The sequence below is a fragment of the Dama dama genome, chromosome 12, assembly GCF_033118175.1.
Source record: "Dama dama isolate Ldn47 chromosome 12, ASM3311817v1, whole genome shotgun sequence".
NCBI classification, from domain to species: domain Eukaryota; kingdom Metazoa; phylum Chordata; class Mammalia; order Artiodactyla; family Cervidae; genus Dama; species Dama dama.
This window is the reverse complement of record NC_083692.1, coordinates 32,327,321-32,347,232: the sequence shown is the minus strand read 5'-3', so window position 1 is coordinate 32,347,232 and position 19,912 is coordinate 32,327,321.

The following is a 19,912-nucleotide window of genomic DNA, read 5'->3' as shown; positions in this document are numbered from 1 at the left end:
GTATAAAATTTATACCAAAAAGTGTTCATTCTGGAAAGCTCCATAAATTTTCACATGTATAGCTTCCCTGGTAGCTCAGCAGTAAAGAATCTACCTGCCAATGCAGGAGATGCGGGTTCTATCCCTGGTCCAGGAAGTTCCCCTGGAGAAGGAAATGGCAACCCACTCCAGTATTCTTGCTGGGAAATCCCATGGACAGAGGAGCCTGGCAGGCTACAGTTCGTGGGGTCCTAGAGTCAGACATGACTAAGCGACTAAATAGCAACAAACAAACAGCACATGCCTATGTAACTACCTCCAGCTAGAAATAGAACATTTGCTAACACCTCAGAAGGTTCCTGGTCAAAACACTGCCCTCTTCATCCAGAGGTAACCACCATCCTGACTTCTACCACCATCAGTTAGTTGTGCTTGTTCTTGAATTCCACATAAGTGGAATCAGACAATGGATAGTCATTTCCTTTTGGCTGCTTTTGTGCAGTATAATGTCTGTGAGATTCATAGATGTTTTTACATATATCAGGTAGCTTATTTTTATTGTCACATAGAATTCCATTGTATAAATATTCTGCAATTAACTTATTCTACCGTTGATGGACATTTGAGTTATTGCCACTCTTAAATCTTAATAAAACTGCCATGAATATTATTTTATTCTGGTGGACAGATGCACTAATTTTTCTTGGGTATTTGTCTGGGTGATATGGTAAGCATATGTTTATATGCAGGGATCAATCCCTGACTCGGGAAGATCCCCTGGAGACGGGAATGGGAACCAACTTCAGTTTTCTTGCCTGGAGAATTCCTTGGACAGAGGAGCCTGGTGGGCTACAGTCCATGGGTCACAAAGAGTCGGACATGACTGAGCGACTAATACTACTACCATGTTTATGTGCAGTAGGACCTAGGCGCATTCTTAATCCCCAAGGTGTCACTTAACAGTCATCCATTCCTCTTCATCTGGAAGGGGAAGTGAGTGGTGGGATTAAAATGTGAATGATGTTAAGTTACGATATGTAGAGTGAACAGTGAAGAGTCTCATAAGCTGTACAGCAGCTGACAGAGAAAATCTAAGTATTGCCTTGAAGTATCCAGGATTGCTCAGTATGTGGAATGCAGAATTAGTGTAGAAAAGCATCAGCCTAGAGCAGATGCCTTAATCAGTTAGCTGCTGCCGCCCTCATATGTCTCCTGCATTGCAAGTGGATTCTTTATCAACTGAGCTATCAGGGAAGTCTGCCATATGTGGGCAGGGAGGGTAAGTTATGACTGTAGATCAAAAAAGTTGTTCAGATAGGCAGAAAAGTTGTGGTGTGAACCCGTCTGCTAAATTAGCATACCTATTAGGCAACATTGTCTTTCCTGAACAATTAGAAGGGTTTGGCATAGTTAGGAACATGCAAAGTATAGAGATGACTGTGGGAAGCTTCTACCCAAGCATTCCACAAGAAGGGTTCAGATTCGTGTTCTAGTACGTTCTTGTTTGGGTGATCCGGAAAATCCTTTCAGTTGCTTTTAAGGGACTTGGATATAATGGAGTAGTTTTTATTTTGGAGGAAGAAAGATAGTGTCTGCCTTCAGATGGATCATGACCAAAATAGTTTCAAATTTTATAGTTATTTTGTAATTATGTAGTTACAAGATTTCAATAATGTAGACCAAAGTGAGGTAGAGTTGTAACTTTTCTCTAGATACTTTGTCCGTTTTCTGTCAATATTTTTTTTTTCTGTCAATATTTTTAAGAGCTATTTGAAGCCTTCCTATGAACAACTCAGATCAGGAGACTACAACAATAAATTATCTACCTGTTGAATTAGAGTGGAATCTCATGGGAAAATGGGATCATTAGGGTAATCTGCTTGGCCATTGGGACTTTCCAGGTGGCTCTAGTGGTAAAGAACCCAGCAGCCAATGCAGGAGACACAGGAGATGTAGGTTCGATCCCTGGGTTGTGAAGATTCCCTGGAGGAGGACATGGTAGATTACTCCAGTGTTCTTACCTGGAGAATCCCATGGACAGAGGAGCCTGGCAGCCTATGGTCCACAGGGTCACAAACAGTTGGCCACGGCTGAAGCAACTTAGCACACTTGGACATGGAGAAAAATATGAGGGTGATTCCATAAGTTCTCAAGCCCCATGATTTTTGCACATGAAGCAAGAAAGCATCAGTTCTTAACTACAGATTCCTAAAGAAGGTGCATGTACATCCATTGCCATAAAATACTTACTTGTGAAAGGAATGGACGACAACATGGTATTCGGCGGGCCAAATAGTTCATTCAGAGTTTTCCGTTCCGTCTTACAGGAAAACCTGAATGAATTTATTAACCAACCCAATATTTGCATAGGTATATGATGAATCTAAGAATCATAATTCTTTTTGTTTTTTTCTAAAGTCTTAAATCAGTGGCCTTTCCCATTAGTTTTATTAATTAGCAATGTGAACATTGCAAGGACTGGTGCAAGTAGAATTAGCCCATGTTCTTAAAAAAATGGCATTGAATATGAGATCCTTCAGGTTTGAGTAGCCTTGGGTAATTGAGGCAGGAGTTTATAAGAATAGATTTGAATCTTAGTAGGGTCAGCATCAATAAGCATAGTTCTTAGCCTTTGGATATGGTTCTTATTCCTAAGCTATGGCCCTTCTAGGATTTCAATGGAATGTTCAAATTGTTTACTGGACTCCTCTCAATTGGAAGGACTCTGTCTTTCCAGTATCAGGCAACTGTTGACATGTTGACTCAGCTCTTTCAGACTTCCAGCTGTTGCTTTCCACTGGTTCCTTGAATTTTCACCCAGCACATGTGTAGTGCAGGAGTTAGCTAAGGATTTGAGAGTTTATATGAAAATATTGCCCCCCTCCCCATCTGTGGCTTTCTTCTTTATGGACTTCCCATGTACAATAAGTCCACCTTTCTGAGAGCCCTGAATGCTGATCCTGACTGCCCAAGACCAGCAAAACTGCCCCTTTACTTGAGTGCATCCTTCATGCCCATAGGCATTGGGAAGTACCTCGGATAAATGTGGATCTCAACAAGTGTATTTTTGTTCTTTCAAGGTAGTAATATTTTTTGTCCCTTCCTGCTTTTGGTTCCTCCCCAATGCCTTCAAATGACTTGCTTTTATATTTTGTCCAGAGTTTGTAATTGTTACTGTCAGGAGGGTTAGTCTGTTATAAATACCTTATCATGACTAGAAGCTGGAATAGGAGCAGCAGTAAAATGGTGAGTGAGAGGTAGACAGACCTTCATTTTTTAAAATCTTTCCTTCATTCTCTCTCCCCTCTCTACTATCAATCTTTCCACCATTGGCCCTCACCTAGAATGACCTCAGTAAGAAGAAAGGAACAAAATAGGCTATTGGTGTGAAGGGGTGGCTCAAGAATCTGGAGAAGAAAGATGGTCTCCCTCTGCATGTAAGTCTCCTCTCATCAATGACATCCTGAAAACACTGGAGTGATTCCAAATCTGGCTCTGGACAGTTTAAAAACCAAGACACACAGGTCCCACTCCATACCCACCAACAAATCAACAGGTGGTGGAAGGGCCCAGTGGGTTCTGATGGTTAGTTGGGCCCAATGAAGAGGCAGGCCTCAGATATTTCTTGAATGGAACAGTGGATGAATGCATATGCACAATTGGCAATGGTGAGATCATTCCCACAAGTTAAAACTGCCTTCTCTTCCACAGCCCCTGTCTCCACTATACTGAGTTGTTGAGGGCTTGTCTGAGTGCTGTGGAAAGTATCAGCTAGCATGTGTTTTGACAGTGATATATGATGCCTTGCTTCATGGGAAATAGTTCAGGAACAGCCAGGAAGTCTGAGGTCCGCTGAGAATGTGTTAAATGTGAGGTGTCCTGTTAGGTTTCTCAATCTCTCAACAGTCTTGAAATTTGTTTGTCCTTGTTCCAGTTTATATGCTCCTGAAAAAGGCCTTTTATTGTCCTGTGCCTGTCAACTTAAAGATATCCTTTAACTCAGGAAACAAACCTCACTTATCTTTAGAAGTGTTTTACTTGGATCAAAAAACAGCTGAATACAAATGCTTTATGATGCTTGAAAAATAACACCCAGAGGTACAGTTCTAAAGCAGTTTTGAAATCCTCCCCTTTTTGTAAGAATCTTTCTCCTTTGGGAGGATAATTTTTTGAGAGGTAATAATCTGGCTGTTGGCATCAACCTAAGACCCTTTTGCCATTAATTGTTGTGAACAAAGCTCTTGGTTGTAACATGAACTTACATCAAGTTTCAGGGACTTCAAGCTTCCCATTAAAAAGAGGGACAATTCACAATGAATTGATAGCCTCATTCTGTAATTGCATTGGAAGATTTGGTTTAGACAGGGAAACTGTCTGCAGAAGGGCTTACTTGATGAAAGGATGTGGTTCCCATCCTCTGAGTGCTAAACGTGGTATAAGTTGTCCATAATAGGTTTCTAGGAGATACATTGTTATATCTTCACTTTTACTGCAAGTTTATTGCATTAGCACTAATCAGTGATGAGAAAGTGTGTGTATGTGTGTTGTGATGTTTCTCTTCTGAAGGACAGTCAATAAACTACTTTTTTTTTTTTTTCATTTTTTTTTATTAGTTGGAGGCTAATTACTTCACAACATTGCAGTGGGTTTTGTCATACATTGACATGAATCAACCATGGAGTTACATGTATTCCCCATCCCGATCCCCCCTCCCACCTCCCTCTCCACCCAATAAACTACTTTTATTTTTAGCTGCTTCTCTTTTTTTCTTGCTATGCATTCACATATGGATTTTCTCTTTTGAAATGTAACTTCCTGTGAAGCAGTGATGATGATTTTAAAGAAAAATGAATATAACACCTAGCATAAGGTCATATATAGTTTAATATACAAAAGTTTTTTTGATATTTATTAATGATAATCATATGTACCAATTTGGGGCCTTGTGAAATTATGCAAGGAGAACTTGAATTGTAATTTTTTGCCACCTATTTTTGCAGTAGAAGAGCAACTGGGTAAAAGAGTATTTAGAAACTTTATCAACTTTTTTTTTTCTTTCACTTTTTGGTCATGCAGCCCAGAGTAGGGATTAAACCCATGCCCCTTGCATTGGGAGCATGGCGTCTTAACCACTGGGCTGCCAGGAAAATCCCATATATTTTCTTCTTTTTTAAATTGAAGTATAGTTCACTTACAATGTTTCAGGTAAACACCAAAGTGATTCAGCTATATATATATATATATACATATATATATATATATATATATATCCTTTTTCAGATTCTTTTCCATTATAAGTTATTGCAATTAGTCCTTATTGTTTATCTATTTTATATAACATTTTCTTTTTCATATTAGATTTTTCCAAAGTTTTTGCCCAACATTATTGTTTTATTAGATTTAATCATCTACGTGGACTAGAGAATTAATTAGAAGGAAGAGAAATGGAGAAGAATTAAAATGTTTTGACAAACAAAGAATTTTAAATGTATATTTTAAACAGATTGCATTGATCCTTTTCACATCTATGTGGACATAAAGCTTCATGAAGGGGTGGCTAAATTCCTTATTTTTATGGGATTCTTCCTTAATCTTTCCCCCTTTTCCCCCTTCTCCCTTAGAATGCTAAATATTCTCCTTCTATGTAGACTAAATTAAGTGCATCTTGAATTCATTTCTTAGAACATAAGAAATCTTTCTTTTACCCATAAGCTGTCAGTACCATTTATATTTTAAATGAAAGGCAACCCTTTTCCTGAAGGAGGAACTCCAACTTTCTTTGGGGATTATCTAAACAATGTCACGTGTCCTCTTTTCTCTACTCCATCTTCACATGAGAAAGCATAAATCATGTAGCCCAACAAATAAACACAATTGACATGTTATTTCTCTTTCTATAGAGACATCAGTTCTTTAATCTCCTATTTCTTGCAAACAGGCCTACTTTGGAGGACTGAAATCCTAATGTATACACAATGGTATTCTGTAAGTAAGAAAGGAAACTCTAATGGAACTGTATGTTAGAGAAATTTAATGTAACATGACTACATGAATACCTCTTGCTGCTTTGCTTCTCTCATCCCACTTGGTCATAAAAACCAGAAAGCATTCCTGCTGAAAGGAAAAGAACAGCTAGCTAAGAGGAAAATCTAACTGTGAAGGGCTGGCAATCCTCAGTGCCAAGAACCTGAGACTTTCTTTCAGACATGATGTTTCATTGTTAAGGTTTTATAAGAAGTTAGCTTTAACCTATTAAGAAAAGGGTGATTTAGAAATAGGCAGAAAGGAACAATTTCCCCCCATTCATTCTTCTCTAGTATAAACAAGGTATGAGGCTAATGCTTTCTTGGCATAACATGAAGCTCTGAACTAACAAAAGAGGTGCAATTAAAGCTCACCTAGCCACAGAGGTCTTCTTTCCATAAAAGTTAAATTCTAATGATTGGTACTCAGTGGCCAAGATTGGCTCAGAATATAGGCGGCATATTTAATTGATACAGAGCAGTTCTACCAAAATAAAAGTCATTAAACTGGAGAAAGTCTAAGAGAGGAGCAGCAAGGGGATCCTTTTTATGTGTTTTTCTTTAGGGGAAAGCACTGTGGATAGCGGTCTGCTGGTGTGAATGTTTGGTTTGTAAGCCTCTCAAGGCAATCCAGGGGTATCTTTAAGAGTCTGCTTCAGAAAGGCCAACAACATGAATCTTGTTCCCAAAGAATATGCGTTGTACTATGATTTTATTGAAGTATAGTTGATTTATAATGTATTAGTTTCTGATATACAGCAAATGATTCAATTATACATATATATTCTTTTTCATGCTACTTTCTATTTTGGTTTATTACAGGATACTGACTATAGTTCTCTGTGTTATATGGCAGCACCTTATTGTTTATCCATTCTGTATATAATAATTTGCATCTGCTAATCCCAAACTCCCAACCTATCCCTCTCCTACCCCCCTCCCCTTTGGCAACTCCAAGTCTGTTCTCTATGTCTGTGAGTCTATTTCTTCTTCACAGATAAGTTCATTTGTGTCATAGTTTAGATTCCACATATATGTGATATCATATGGTATTTATCTTTCTCTTTCTGACTTACCTCACTTAGTATGATACTCTCTTGGTCCATCCATGTTGCTGCAAATGGCATTATTTTTCTGGTTGAGTAGTATTCATGTCTATATCTCAGATCCTCTTTATCCATTCATCTATTGATGGGCATTTAGGTTATTTCCATGTCTTGGCTATAGTAAATAGTGCTGCTATGAGCATGGTGGTCCATGTATCTTTGGGAATTATAGTTTTGTCTGGATATATGCCCAGGAAAAGGATTGCTGGATCATATGGCAATGCTTTTTGTAGTTTTTTGAGGAACTTCCATACTGTTTTCCTTAGTGACTGCAGCAATTTATATTCCCACTAACAGTGTAGAAGTTTCCATTTTCTCCACACTCTCTCCAGCATTTACTGTTTGTAGACTTTTAAATGATAATCATGCTGACTGGTATGAAGTGGTACCTCATTGTAGTTTTGATTTGCATTTCTCTAATAATTAGTGACGTTGAGCATCTTTTCATGTGCCTGTTGGCCATGTGTATGTCTTCTTTGGAGAAATGTCTGTTTAGGCCTTCTGCCCATTTTTTGATTGGGTTGTTTTGTTGTTGTTGTTGTTCTTGTTATTGAGTTGTATGAGCTGTTTGTGTATTTTGGAAATGAAGCCCTTGTCGGTCACATCATTTGTAAATATTTTCTCCCATTCTGTGCGTTGTCTACTCATTTTGTTTATGGTTTCTTTTTTTGTGCAAAAGCTTTTAAGTTTGATTAGGTCCCATTTGTTTATTTTTGCTTTCATTTCTATTGCCTTGGTGGATTGACCTAAGGAAACATAGGTACGATTTACATCAGGGAATATTTCACCTTTTTCTCTTCTCAGAGTTTTATAGTGTCATGTCTTACATTTAAGTCTTTCATCCATTTTGAGTTTATCTTTGTGTATGGTGAGAGGCTATATTTTGACTTCACTGATTTACAGGCAGCTGTTCAGCTTTCCAATTACGACCTGCTGAAGAGCTTGTCTTTCTCCATTGTAGATTCATGCTGCCTTTGTCAAATATTAACTGACCTTAGGTGTGTGGGTTTTTTGATAGGCTCTGTATTCTGTTCCATGTCTGTTTTTGTACCAGTACCATGCTGTTTTGATTACTGTAACTTCACAGTATTATCTGAAGTTTTGAGAGGGTTATTGTGCATTTTATCCCAGTCTTCAACCAAGAGAGCAGGCAGGGGAGCAAGGCATTCAGAGACTCAGGTTTGGTTGGTAGCTGCACTGATAGCATCTAAGAGAGCCACGTTGCTTCCTGTGTAGAATAAATGAACCCTCTGTAACAAGCAGATGAAGTGAACTCTTTTTCCCAATGCAAGGCTAGATAATGGGTGTTAAGTATGCCTTTATTGTTGTGAGGTCTGTGTGTGTGTATGCTCAGTCATGTCCAACTCTTTGCGACCCCATGGACTATAACATGCCAGGCTCCTCTGTCCTTGGAATTTTCCAGGCAAGAATGCTGGAGTGGGCTGCCATTTCCTACTCCAGAGAATCCTCCCACCCAGGGATTAAACGCACATCTCTTGCTTCTCCTGTATTGGCAGATGGCTTCTTTACCACTAGTACCACGTGGGAAGCCTCAGTTGTTGTGATGTACTAGACCCTTATGGAGGAATTGCAAAGGGAAACCTGACCCTAATACCCACTTCAAAGATAAGAAAAAGGCTGATGCTGGATATTAGAGAGAACTTCTTGGTAGAGAGAACTTCTTGGTAGAGAAGTTTGGTTTGGGAGTGATGGTGAGTTTGATGGCGCCCAGTTCAAGAAGCTTCAAGCAGGCCACTTAAAGACCTTGTTTTATAGGAACTCCCTGGACTACTGTCTCAGGAACATAATGGTGAGACTCTGTGGCTATTACCCTGATACAGCAGGGGAGAGAGAAAGAGAGCAACTGTGATGTATTAGGAACTAGCCGCACTTATCACTGAGGGGGGTGGGAAAGTTCAGAGATGTGTGAGTGGTTTTTTTCCTGGACCATAAGTGGACAATGTGGGAAAGAGCCCTGCTGGAGACATTTTATATCTTCCTAGAAGGATTACCTAGAGGGGTGATGTAACCCCAACCAGGGTTGAATCATGAAATTCCCTGGGGTTAAGGGGAAAAGTAAAAAGAATCAGCCATAGGGAAATGCAGTATACACGTGAAGAGCATTATAGTCTAATGTTCCCACTGGGACCTCTGAGGAATTCAGAAATGCACCACAAGAAGGGTGGTCAACTTGCACTATCCACACAGTTTAGGAAGCATCAGCTTAAAATAACTCTACAGCTAGAGGAAATCCACCCCCAACTGATTGATACTGGTGTCGGTCAAGTAAGATCTTTTGTGCCGATGTCCACTCACCCTCCTCCATTCTACAACCTTTCAGCCTACTGAGTTGGGGAGAGCAAAACTGGGAAAGACAGACAAAGAAATCTGTCTTTGGAAGAGGAATCTTCCCCACTGCAAGTCTTCCTGCGGCAGGGCCCTGGTTTGTGAGAGGGGAGAAGGTTTGACGTTAGATGCAATTCAGAATTCTCACAATAACACTGGGCATTTTGGTTTTTGTGACTTTTTTAAAACTTATTTATTTATTTGGCTGCCCTGGGTGTTAGTTGCAACACGCGGGAGTTTTAGTTACAGCATGTGAACTCTTAGTTGCGGCACATAGGATCTAGCTTCCCAACCAGGGATCGAACCCAGGCCCAGTGCGTTGGAAGTGCAGAGTCTTAGCCACTTGACCTCAGGGAAGCCCCATTCTTTAAAAAATATTCATCTGGGATTTTTGTGATTTTTTTTTCTCTCAGTGATCAGAGAACTTTTTGTTAACTAGAGATGAATGGATAGCTGTGAGGCCTGCTTTTATTGTGATTTTACTTATAATCTAAGAATTAATAGTAATATAATAATCATGTTATCATGCTATTGCTTATCATCTAAGAGTGAATGGATAAGCTGTGGGTTCACTTGAGGTGTCATCTGGGGATCAAGGAACAACGAGCCTCAGACAGTGAACTTGAAGTAGAGTTCTGCTCTGTAGACCAGCTCATGAATCAGTTCTGCTCAATCAACATGCCAGGCAGAATTAGGAAATTTCTTATTTATTTTTTTTTTAGGAAATTACTTTATAAAAGAAGGTGTGTCACATCCCTGTGCCTCACCCTGACATAGATATTTTCTGCTCCTGAAGTGCATTTGGGTGAATAAAGAATCAAATAAATGATTTCTTGAGCAACTGAAAAGGTCATTAGAGAATATAGTGTCCATGATAATGAAGGGGCATACATAGCCTCTTCAAGGTTCACAGACTATATGTTAAATGTTACTTTGTCTAGGATGCAGGCATGTTTCATAGTGATCATCCTCCCATTGAGTCAGATCTGGAAATAAAAATTAATAGGACAATTTTTATGTTATAGAAGAGGCATTATGTGTAGAGCTATCGATAGCAGGCCCACAGCCACTTTTAATAAAGTCTCACTTCAAACATCCACCAACACTTGATGAGCTCACTTGTAGTTTTTCTTTTTTAATGATGTGTTAAGTTCTAAAATATCCAGTTAGTAACCTGTTTCTGAAGTAGGGCTCTTTAGAACACGACAAGGTAATCAGTTCAGAATAGTGACACTCTGCTGGCGAGTGCAGCTCTCTGAGGTCAGGTGGAACATCTGCTCTTAAAGAATGTAAACTGGTGAAATAAATTCTAAATAAAGATAAGGTTGTTCCTGCAGGAGGAAGAAGGAGACTAAGGAAACTGCTAAACTCTTGAAAAGTGTCATTTCCCAACGCTGTCCAGGGAGTCTTTTGAAGGGAACAGTGATTAGTACAAAGGCTGCAGAGTGTCTGATAATTAACGTTTTATTTGTGTTTTTATTTGATTCATGTCTAGTTGTCCCCTTAGCTTCATGAGTGCAAGAACTCCTTGTCTCTCAGTTTTTAAAATGCTGCCCAGGCCTACAATCATTCGGCCTCTTTTCTTTCTTTTTCTTTCACCATCAGAGAGATTTCCCTGGAAAGGACATTGTCTACTGTCTCCCTCATTAGCAATTCCTTCTACTAGGCCACACACACTCCCTACCTTGGCATGTCTCTCTCAGGGTGTGGGGGCGACCTGAAGTTGGGGGGTGGAGGTGCAGGTGAGTGGCTCCTGCAAACACAGGCCTGCTGCAGCTTGGACAGACTCGGGAGACCCTGGCCCTTTGGAGCAAATCCAGAAGCAGTAACGGAGCTCTAGTGAATATCCCTCTTATTTTAGTTGGTCAGTTTTTCAAGTAAGAACAAATTACAGAGAAATGTAAGCTGCCTTACACTGTATCAGGGCTGCTTGGTTCAGTGAGAAAATAAAATGTAGAAAAGCGCCAGGGTTTATTCTTTATCCTGGGAACCCCTTCTTCTTCTTGTCTGCACTGACAGCCTTGCCAGGCTACTCTCCATTTCGAGAAGACTAAATGGACTGTGAGGAAGGGTGTGTGTGTGTGCGCGCGCACGCACGCGCGCATGCATGTGTGTATTTTCAGCAGGGTGTAGTCCATGAGGAGAAAGTATTCACAGAGAAGAAGCAGAGCTTGTACTCTTGACCCTGCTCTTCATCCAGTGATCATGGGTCCCCATTCTACAACTTCCTTCACCAGAGTTTGCTTTTTAGGATCTTTGTATTTATAAACTATCCTCCCAACAAGCAGTGTTAAAACTATTTTTTAAAAGTGAGTGACTCTGGGTTTTATATTTTTGTTGTTGTGGTTGGCAACTAAACTAGAAATCCAAGGCAGGTCTCCCTCCTTAGAACACATGACTAGGGGATTGGCCTTTCTTTAGAGAGACTCTTGGTAAAGAGAACTTTTAACAATTGTTCATCTTAAAATGCACCTTAAAAATTTCAAGAAACACACTAATTTTACTACTGGGAAGGCAGATTTAAAGCAAAAGCAGTGAAATCTTTTCATTCCTTCCAGAATGTGGCCCAAGGTGAATACATACAAAGTGTAGAGCTTCGGATTTACCTAATGGTTTTCAGAAGCCAACTCTATAGCTTTGATTAATGCTGCCTCATAATACCAATGATGTGTACCCCAGTAAATCACTGGAACATTTTTCCCTGGTAATATATTAAAGTCATACATTAAGGCTACTGTGGTTTGGGTGATATATTGCTGCGGGGGAAACACACCCAACTGCCTAAAGGCTGTGTTGTACATACTTGGGTTGACTTAAGCCCAGCTCCTTTTTCATGAGTATTTCATTGAGTATATTCAGAGAACTTTTTGAGTACCTGCCTCCGCCCCCCTCACCCGCACCACCACCAACATTAAAGACATGCTCCTCAAATTTGCACGGGTACTTTGTTTCAAAGAACTCTGTTCAAATACAAATGCATGTGAAAAACGTTGAGCAAGTTAAAAGTATGGGCTTCGTAGTCCTCAAAATTGTTGGGTTAGAGCTCTAGCTCTTTCATTTGATGGGCTATGTGGTCTTGAGTAAGTAAGTCATTTAGACTTTCTGTACACTGGCCGGGAGGGGGTGTCTACCTTGCAGTGTCACAAAGAGGATGAGCTGAAATCCTAAATGTAAGTGGATAGCCCAGTTCTTAGCACCAAGTCAGTGAGTGGGGGCTAGTTTTGAATGTTCTACCAGGGACCTCCTAACCAGCATTTTTGTACCCTACTTGGAGTCTTCCATAACAACTGCTTTATTATGAGCTGCTTTGGGTGACTAGGTTTATATAGGAGTCAAGGTTAATGATCCAGGTAATGGCCTTCCATGTGGAAATGGTATGGCAAAGTTGCAGGGCAGTGCTACGTGCCTCGTCTGGCAGACTCCGTTCTCCCTCAGCCACCTTCCTTGCTGGGCAGTAACTAGCAGCATCGCTGTCTAAGCGGATCTCAGTGAAGGAGGAAGTAGTGACCATTCTGGTTCTTGTCCTGTGTTTTGGCTGTTGATGCTGGAGATTAAAGAGAAGAATGAAACTGGAGAGACAGCTTTTTTCACCAAGTTCAAGTGAAATAATTTGGTTTCAAGCATCCCAGATAATCTCTGTTAAACTTCAGTCTCAACTGAGGCTGTGCTGGTCTGATCTCACAGTCAGCAAAATCACAGTTACCTTTTAAAAATGCCCAACTTGGGTTGTTACAGAAATCTACCTATGCCTTATGTGAACAACTTGTGGGGGTAAATCATACTTATTGCATTTGTAAAATAGCAATAATAGCACAAATAAGGAAGTTTTCTATAATTTCACCAGTCTGACTCAGCTACCGTTTTCATATTTCTAGAATCTTCTCCAAACTTTACCCTATGCATACACAATTTTATGTTTCTACTATTGCATAGTTACAATCATTAATTTTATTAGATAAGTAATACATAAATATATAAATGTACAAATATGTACAAATTAGAAGTATAGACTTCCATAGAGCTAACAATGAAAGTCTGTTACCTCACTCCGACCAGTTTTTGTTTCATTATGTTTTTTTTCAAAAATGTCATGATCTGCTAGTGTTGTCTGTGATTTCCTTTTTTTTTTTTTATTCAGTAGAACGACAGTGAGCTTGTTCTCATTTTATAGATGAGGCAACTGAAGCCCTTCCCCACTTCTTCCCAGATGGAACAGCGAATCTGAGAATGAGGGCCATGTGCTCAGAAAGGCCCTGGGCCCCTGTAACTTCCTTGATCAGTTCTCTCAGCTCTGGGCTGCCTACGTCTGGTTTTGTATTACAGGAGAGAAATAACCAGCTGCTTGGTTTAGTCACTCTAGCAGCGTTTCTATCACATGCAGCCAAACACATTCCTAACTGATACAGCTGTGTTCTCTTATGGACTTATCCACTTACCATTACTGATTTCCGGTCATGTGCCCACAGTGTACAGATTATGCACATAAGACTAATAGTTAGCATTTCTAGAAGAGTTACTGTGGGCAATACTTGTGTCATGACCTTTACATGTCTTCTCATTTATTGCTCCACAATAACCTCTAAAGTAGATATTATTTTTCTGTACTTACAAATGAAGAAACTAAAACTCAGAGAGATGACTTACCCCACTCAGTAGCACTCATCCAGTAAGCTCCACGCCTCTCAGACACTTAACTGCAAGAAACTGCATCCCTCTTATCCTTTAGGGACATAGGGACCCAACAGATTTTTTTGAGAAGCCAAACAATATGGTTAAATAAATCCCTACACTGTGAAGTATGTGTGGTTATTCTCATTTTCAAATGAGATTCAGAGAGATCAAACGCCTTCAATGCAATTAATTCAGCCTGACAAATATCCACTGAGCACTGGGTTCTGGAAACTTTCTCAGGTGCTTGAGGCTACCCGGCCGGATGAAGCAAGGCCTGGCTCAAGTGAATGCTGCAAGGCAGGCAAGACTTTTTCTGGAATTAAAGCAGTTGCAGAAGTTGTGCTTTCTCCGGCTGGCATCAATTACTGACTTTCTGTCAGCAGAATATTCCAGATGGGCTGGTTTCTATAAAATCCCTAGGGGGAATCCCAGGGCTTAGGAAGGGGGAAGGGGAGGGAGGAAGCTGGCAAAAGAGACTGTTTGCAAGGGCTGCCTTTCAGTCTCCCCAAATCAGGTACAAAATCTTGAACTGTCCCAGAACACACTCTGTTTGTTAATTGTTCAGTTCTCCCAAGCACAGAGAGGAGAGTGAGAGAAAGGGAACCTTTGCCATGTGACTGGACTCAGATTTGTTTACCAGATCAAAGCCCTTGGGTAATGGAAACTTCAGAGGGGGCGAGGGCGGGCGGGGAGCAGTGCCGCCAGCATCTACTTAGCTGAATGCATCATTCTGTACGCTCTGGAGCTTGAAATGCACGGTTTGGAAATGCCAACTCTTCAGGCTGGTCACAAGAGGGTTCTGAGGCGCTGGAACAGCTCAGGGACACTGGATGCTAAGAATGTTTATAGAGGGAAGCTGCTGGATCACGTTCCTCTCCCATTCTGTAGACATTTCTTGATTCTTAAGGGAAAAGTAACAAGTTCTTGGTTCCCCTAACATATGTGTAGCTAATTTTGAAATTGTTAACATTTCCTGATGATAAACTTTTTTTTTTCCATTAATAATCAGCAGGAACTTATTTCTTCTAGTTCTGGAGGCTGGAAATCCAAGATCAGGGCGCCAAATTCTCCGGTGAGGGCAGTCTCCTTGTTGCAGCATTCTCGTATCCTCACATGGTGGAAAGAGGACGATAAACTTTCTGAGGGGTTCTCTGTATCTCTCATGTGCTCTGGGGAAATATGGAACCTACCCTCTTATGGAGTGCATGTTTGTGTCCTCCCAAAATTCATTCCCTGGACCCTATTCCCATGGGGATATATTAGGAAACTGTCAGGTTTGCGGGAGGTGATTAAGGTTAGATTAGGTCATGAGAGTGGGGCCCTAGTGATGGGACTAGAGACCTTATAATTTTATTTATTTTTGGATCTTCATTGTTGCTCGGGTTTTTCTCTAGTTGTGGTGTGTGGGCTTTTCACAGCAGTGGCTTCTCTTGTTGCAGAGCATGAACTCTCGAGTGTGGGCTCAGTAGTTGTGGCACACTGGCTTAGTTGACCCGTGGCATGTGGAATCTTCCCAGACCAAGGTGTGAACCCTTGTCCCCAGCATTGGCAGGCAGATTCTTAACCACTGGACCACCAGGGAAGTCCTCCTAGGACCTTTATAAAAAGAGGAGAAGACAGGAATCTCCGACTACACCATACACTCTAATAGTTGTACTGAGAGCCATTTATAATTCAAAACATTACTTATAAGTGAAGAGCAAAAGGGAAGGAAGGATATACCAAATTAATATCCTGGTCACCTCCAAAGAGGGAAGTTCAGTGGGAAGAGGGCCAGGAAGACTTTAACTTTAAATGTGTTGTTTGGATTTTTCTTATAATGAGTCTGTACTAATGTGTTACTTCTATAATTAAAATTTTTTTCTGAAAAGAAAAAATTCTTACACAGTACGTATTAAAAGTGGCTCATGCCTTTAGTTATTTTAAACTATGAGGATTCTCGTTAATCTTTTAAAAGAACAACTCAGCATAATGCCAGGTCTTGAAAAGTAATGTTTTTAAAATGACAAGATAGTTTGGGATTAGAATTCCCTTATAAAGTGGAGGTTGTTTGCACTGGGAATGGACCGATAATACTTTGCAAACAGCCGTTGAATGATTTGTGATTGCTAAGTGCCCAGAGGATGAGCAGCCCCCAGTGCATGCCTGGTGCTGTTATTAATGTATCTTTCAGACTTTTGCCTGCTCTGCAAATGTTAACTGGTTCACTCTCAAGAGTGATATGAATAAATTCTTACTGCAGTTGGAACCTGAGGTATACAGGGAGAGGTCAAGGGGATTTTTTCACTGTAATTTTTGTGGGAACTGATTTAACAGCCAATAGAATAGTGAGGGTCTGGGAGAGAAGACTTCTGTTTTTTTAAGATCTATTAGTGTCTAGCTGTACTGGGTCTTCGTTGCTGTGCGTGGGCTTTCCCTAGTTGCGGCAAGCAGGGGCTCCTCTGTAGTTGTGGTGTCTGGGCTTCTCGTTGTGGTGGCTTCTCTTGTTGCAGGGCGCAGGCTCTAGGGCTTCTGCAGTTTTGGCTCCCGGACCCTAGCGAGCAGAATCAGTAGTTGGTGCATGGGCTTAGTTGACCTGTGGCATGTGAGATCTTCCCAGACTGGAGATCAACCACTGGACCACCAGGGAAGGCCGAGACTTCTGTTCAATCACCAGCAATGTGACCTTTATGTTTTACATCCAGTGTCTCTGCCTCTGGGCCACATTTGTGACAAGGGCGTCTCTGGTGAGGCTGGGGGTCCCTGTGCCTCGAGTCCTGCCTGCTTGGGCCCACCCTGAATAAAGTGTTTTAAAAGACCCTCTCCCTTTCAACTTGAGATTTTACTTTCTGTTAACTTTCTCTGTTTCCTCTGAAGACCTGAGAAAATTACTGTGTCAGCTGTGTTATTACTAGGCAGAGTGACTTATGGCAAAAATTACCCTTCACAGTGAATTGTATCTGCGCAGGGAGAACTAAGAACCTGGGGGAAGCCATAGCTCTGGGCTTACTGAGAGCAGTGACTCTCAAAACTGTTCAAGTTCTTTGAGGGCGCCAGGCGCAGCAGCCATCCCTGTGGAGTTGTTACAGGAGATGCTAGCTCCTGTGGGCCACGAGGGTCTAGACCGGGGCAGGGATCCCACACGGACCTCACGTAGTCTCATTTCCTTGCACTGGAAGCCTGGGAAACCAAACAGGAGAACCCATGTGCCATACGGATTGTTGCATGGACCACTTCCCGGGGGAAAGGGAACACTGTTGCTGCCCTGCTGACAGGATTTCCTATCCTGTATTCTGAATCTAAATATGCTTGACTGGTCTTGTGCCTCTGGATACTGAGTTGAGTCTGAGAAGCTGCCTTCCCAGGCAGGTTTTTCAGATCCACTCTGTAGCCACTTCCTGAGGTCTTGTGCCTCGCAGGGAATTGTTAGGCATCCAGACCTGGTTCCCTTCTGCTTCCTATAAAACCCACTGACCTCTGCCCTTCTCAGGCCACTGGGAATCTCTCCTTGAAGCCCTTTCGATATTCCCGTTTTCTTTCCTGTTCTCAATACTATCTCTTTGGTATGTATAGTCCTTTAATAAGATTGGAAGAGCCATTGCTTTCAAGCATCTTTGCCTTCAGCCCTGCAAAAATTGCTAAGGTAAGGAAATACGAAAGGCTATATGTTAAGAATGGTGGGCAGGGGACAGAAAAGAAAACTCTAATTAATAGGTGAAAAATTCATGCTGCCACACTTGTCAATATTAATATTAAAAGCTCTTCCCACTTTGCAAAGTGTTTTCACAAACAGTCTCTCATTTCAGCCTGACAATATTATTAATAAAAGGGAAGCAGGCAATGGCAAGCCCTTGGGAAGCCTTGCTTTGTAACATTTGCTTGTCTCCATGGTGTAAATGCTCACACCATGGCCAGTTCCAAACTACCAATGACTTAACAAATCTGAATTTCTAGATATTTGACTTGGGAGTCAACTTGGGAGTCAGGACATAAATAATCATTTAAAGATGAGCAAAGCAAAGCTCAGAAAATTTGTCCAAGTCACAGACATACTAAGGAACAAAGCTAGGAACTTGAACTCATTTCTGCTCTTCTGTGCCCTTTTCTTGAATCAAGTCCATCATTCTGGTATAGTAATAGTGAAAAAAAAATGTATTTACTACCAATGAAAAATACCTAAAAACAACCCTTCACATGTCTACTTGATCATCAGTCTTATTTCTCTCTTCCATCTGCTTTAAGGAAAGATTCTCTCAGTGTGCAGAATCCTTACCCTCCCCATTCATCTGGGACCACACTCCACCAGTTAATGCCTCTGTCTTAACATCTCTGAATCATGACTCTTCCTCCCTCATCTGTATCACCTTTCACAATTTCCCTAATCCAAGACTGATCGCCTGCCTTTGACTTGTTCACCATCTATTTCTGATGCTCATGGTTCTTGACAAAGTCAGGGTTATTTCACCATTGCCACCCCTACTTTAGGTCACTGTTTTTTTGACGTGTCCTCCCAAAGACCCCAGACCTCCCCTCCCAAAGGTCATCTGTGCCCTTCTCATGTCCAAGTTAGGGCTTTATCTCAGTCCTCCTCTAGTTTATTCTTCCTTTGGCACTTGATGTGCTAATGACATCCTTCTCAAAACACGTTTCTCACTTGGTTTTCGTTCTCGGTCAGGTTCCACAATTTCTCATCACGTCTTTGTGCATGGTCTTCCTCTTAGAAAAGGGAGCCTCATGAGCATCTAGACAGAGCCTGGGGCTCATGCTTCATTATTCAGTCATTGACTCCGGCACCCGCTCTCTTCCATTTCTATCTACCTTTTACATCAAACCTGACGCTTGGCAGAGGAGCCTGGCTACCTTTGGAACACCATCATATTCATTTCACTTTATCTGCCCCATGACTCTGTGACGATGTGATACCCACTAGGCAGGTATACCCAGATATTATATGAAAGGATACACCAAAATAGCCTGTGTTTCCAGGAGAAGTCCAGAACAAGTAGACCTGATGGAACTGGCACATCAGCCCACTCCCTGAGTCTCATGGTTCCTGACTTTACTATTCTCACAAAATTCTCTTGGGTCCTTTAGATCACCACAGCTTAGTCTGTTGGAAAGAATATAGGCTTTGAGAAAGGTTTTGGCTTGAATTTTGGTTCTGTTACTCACTAGCATCATGGCTTTGGGCATGCCCTGTAACCCCTTCTAAGTCTGTGTCGTCATCTGAAGAAGTTAAGACCCTGTTTGTGAGGAGACTGCGGGCTGTGAGATAATGTATGAAAAGGGTCTAGCATGGCTGTCCCTGAACAAACGGCAGGTCATTATCACTATCTAGGTTTGTGTTTGATGTCTCCCCATAGGCTCTAGTTCTCAATCCTAACCAGTTTGGATAACCCCCCTCTTGGCTTAATCCACGATGCTCCTGTCTGGAGCACCCATCCGACAGATGGTATTCCTGTCCACACCCTGACCTTTGGCTCTTTGAACTCTGCTTTATTCCCAAATTGAAGACATACAGGAAAGGAGTTTCACTCTATTTTAGCCCAGCTAGCTTTGCCAATCTCCCAGGTCCTCCTTTGCCTGATTTATGACATAGTAGGGCCAGAGTTTGGTTTGGAATTTCTAAATAATTTAATGTAAACTGGAATGCTTTTTAGGTAAAGTTTAATATACATGCAGGTCCAAGTTGGTTTGCTATTTCTTTGATTGTCTTTTGAGATCTGTGAAAAACAGTCACTTCTTGGTTTGCAAAGAAATGCCTATCTCTTTTGAGGTCCAAACCAGTGAGTTTCTGGAAGACAATTA